Here is a 3,988-nt window from a genome sequence, read left to right as displayed (position 1 = left end):
GCTGTAACCGGGTCAGAACCCAGGCCGGCACAGATGGGAAAGATTTCTCCCTGAACGAGGACCAACCCCAGCAGTCTCCAGCGTCTAGACCGCTGCTTGTGTGTCTGCAGTCTCCAGCGTCTAGACCCGCTGCTTGTGTGTCTGCACACGTGCGTCCACGAGATAAGACAGCCGTGCTCGTGCCGTGCTCGTCTCCTCACACACTGTGTGTGTGTGTGTGTGAGGAGGGCTTTGTGTGTGTGTGTGTGTGTGTGAGGGAGGGAGGGAACGTGTTTTTGCCTTGGCGCAGCCAAAGAGTAACCACACCGAAATGTGGTGAACTTCAATTTCGGGGGGTGGGGTGGTGGTGCAGGGGGTAGAAAGAAATTTGGCATTGCGAATGGAAACGAGTCTGCAGGCTCTGTCTGTGTGTGTGTGTGTGTGTGTTCACGCTCGCGCTTGTGCACAACGGTGTGTACAGGGGGCACATGCAGACACACACACTCGTTCTTTTTACACGTTCAGTCACACTGCTCAATCAGACAGTAATTCAGGGTCTGGTTAAGCCATTCTGATAAAAACCACAGTTCCCTTAATAGGTGGTCAGATGGCGACAGAGATGGAGAGAAAGTGTGTGTGTGTTTGTGTGTGTAGATTGATGGGGGGGGGGTAGAGGGGGGGGATAGAGGGGGAGGGAGAAACGTACCCCTTCGAGGGAGACAGAAACATAGAGAGGAAGGGAGGAGGAAATGGAGAAGTAGCAGAAATCAGACGGTGTTTGTTTTCAAGTCTGTCTCCCTCCCTCTGTTCTGTCCATCCCTTAGTCTCCATCCTCGGAGAAAGCGCTGAACGCTGCAGTCTGGAGGGAGAGAGATTTGTGGAGTACGAGCTCCTTCCATTCTCAATAACAATCATCTCTGTTCACTTCCCTCTCTAACTCGTGTTATTATCGGACAGTGTGGCCCTGGATTGTGGACACACACGCACACACAAACATACAGTCTTTTCCTCTGAGGACTTGACAGCCCAGACCAATGTGTAACAGGAAAAGGGGGTTTATCTCTCTACTTGGCAACCTTAAATCTCTTTCCAAGTCCAACAAGAGCATATGCAGCGCTACATTCCGACCACTATTATTACTGCATTATGTCTATTTGCACTGTTCTCAGCCCAGAGACTGAGAAAAGTCATCTAAACAAAGCGCTATCATACCATACGCCCTGGCCTAACCCTCCCACATGTGAAAATGGAATCCTCTGGAAGCTGATGCACGTAAGAGAATCTGCTGGTTCAAGATGTGCCTGACTGACCCGAAAGATGTGCGATAACATTGTTGCACCTCTTATAACCAATATCGTCCTGCAGAGGTGGTGGAGGAGGTGTGTGTACAGACACACCTCCCTCAATCCTTACACCTCGGTTATCTATCGTGGATTTGGTAGGAAGTTCCATAGTTCCTTCTAGTTCATAGACTCATACTGAATCATCACAGTCTATGGGATTAACTGGATGTTGAAGACAGGGTATTCTTTCACTCTGGGGCCTGTTTCGACTTTTGGTCTGAATGCTGTTCTGCAGTCCAACAAAGTCTGAGTTGGTAGTTTGGTTTTAAAACTGGCACCACAGTCACAGTCAACTCTAGTATGATTGGTATCATTTTTCCCTTCAACATGTGAAAAGCTGAAAGCTGGAGTTGGGGTTGGGGAGACGGTTTCCCAAAGACACACACACACACTTTCACTGGCTTCTTAAACGTGTGGGTTGAGAGTAATGGTGGAGGGGGAGAGTGACGACGACGAGGTAGCTATGTGTAAGGGCGAGAGAGCTCGGTTCTCTCATCCCCTCTCTCCAACCCTGAATAAACATGTTCCTTTCCAAACCATACAGAGTTGTGCTTAAGAGACCTGGGGTGCTTTCTCAGCAGTGGATGACTGATCTGGGAGGAAGGAGAGGTTTTTGTGGGCAATTTGCATGCTGGGACTTTGAGTCATTACAGGGTCGTTTGCGGGCTGCTTTGTCCTGATACCCCCCCAGGTCATTATCATCTGTCGGGATTTTCTCTAGTGTCTCTCTTTGACTATCTCTGTATCTATCTACCTCTCTCTCTCCTTCTCTGTATCTCTCTTGCTCCCTCAGTCTCTCTCTCCCTCAGTCTCTCTCTCCCTCTGTCTCTCTCTGTCTCTCTCTGTGTCTCTCTCCCTCTCTGTCTCTCTGTCAGTCCCCTCTGTTTGTGTTTGCCTGTTGGACCAACCCTCCTCTGAGACCATATTTCATGGCAGACTGGGGCTAAGTTGTGGGATGGCATATTTCTGCTCCCTCCCTCCCTCCCTCTGTCTGGGTTACCAGAGTTGTATTGCCCAATTGGAGAACAATGAAACAACTATTCCAAGTGGCTGCTGTTCAAATCCCATGCTTCTCAATGGGAGCCATGCCCATGACCTCCAGAATGCTGCCAGACAGAGCCACACACAGCAGAGAAGACCAGTAGCCACTCACCATGGACGTAGCCAACACAGACACACGTGCGTTCACGTGCACACTTGATGTTTCTCCTCGTGGAATAAACACTAGGTTGATATTTTCTTCTAGTTTGTGCAGTACAAATGCAGTACCTGCGGTTGACTGATGAAGGTCAAGCAAATGGTTGAGCTTTATAAACCTGTTCTAAAAAGGGAGAAAGAGAGAGATGGACAGAAAGAGAGAGTGTAATCAAATTATCTGTAGAACGAAGGGAAAATGGAGGGAAGGAATGTCCAGGGGTATTTTAATGGAGTTTCTTTCTCCACACCTGTGGAACTACTAGCGACCTTGTGAAGTCAAGTCTCCTATGAAAATATTTGGAAGAAGGGGTAGGTTAGGGGAGGGAAGGGGGGTGGGTTAGGGTAGAGAAGGGGGGTTAGGGGAGAGAAGGGGTGCGGGTTAGGGGAGGGAAGGGGGGTGGGTTAGGGGAGGGAAGGGGGGGGTTAGGGGAGGGAAGGGGGGGTTAGGGGAGAGAAGGGAAGGGGGGTGAGAGAAGCTCGTTTGCAGGTCCATACCTAAACGCAGGCGTGTAGTTTGGCAAAGGCCTAGGGTTTCCATTCAACGTCAGGTTTAAGGAACAAGATAATTGCTCTAGCAGAACTGAACCTTCAGTCCGACTCCTCTCTCTCCCCGTTTCTCATACACACACTTCAACGCGTGCGCCCTTCCATTTTAACACACACACACACACACACATACAAAAGCACATACACACAATGCGTCAAACCACACACTTCGACCATATCCAGTCACACAGGACTTGTGTGTTTCCATTTCAGCATCTCACTCAAAACATAAACACACTCTGTTCACTTCACACAAGACCAGATCTGTCACACACACACACACACACATAAACACACTCTGTTCACTTCACACAAGACCAGATCTGTCACACACACACACACATAAACACACTCTGTTCACTTCACACAAGACCAGATCTGTCACACACACACACACATAACACACTCTGTTCACTTCACACAAGACCAGATCTGTCACCCGTGGAATCCTACCAGGTTCAGAAACTTAAACGATCAACGCATTCTCATTTTCTTCACGTTCTTCCCTCCATTTCTAATATGTTTTTGTTGACAGACAGATTCAAATAGTTTGTTTATAAAACCATTTGAATTCGTCATGAGGATCACTACGATGGTAGGCGGCCATATTCTGCGCACAGGCTTGAAAACTGGACTTTTGTTTGTGGAGGAGTGATGCATCCTGGGGTGACTTGAGTTCACCCAGACTTCCTCCAGGATGAGGAGCCAGGCTGCGCTGTAGAGACGGTTGTGATCGGCTTTAGAGGTATATTTAAGCCCTCGCCACTAATACACACACACACACACACAGAACTCTACACTGTTACCTCACTGCCCTCTTTGAAGTCCATGTCGGCGATGGTTATCGCATTAATGGTGATTGGCCGCTCAGCTGTGATGTCGTCCAAAGTTTGCAGATCCAGACTTTCCGCGGTTGCTTGGTG

The sequence above is a fragment of the Osmerus eperlanus genome, chromosome 20 (assembly GCF_963692335.1).
Source record: "Osmerus eperlanus chromosome 20, fOsmEpe2.1, whole genome shotgun sequence".
Taxonomy (NCBI): Eukaryota; Metazoa; Chordata; class Actinopteri; order Osmeriformes; family Osmeridae; genus Osmerus; species Osmerus eperlanus.
Note: the sequence above shows the minus strand (reverse complement) of the source record.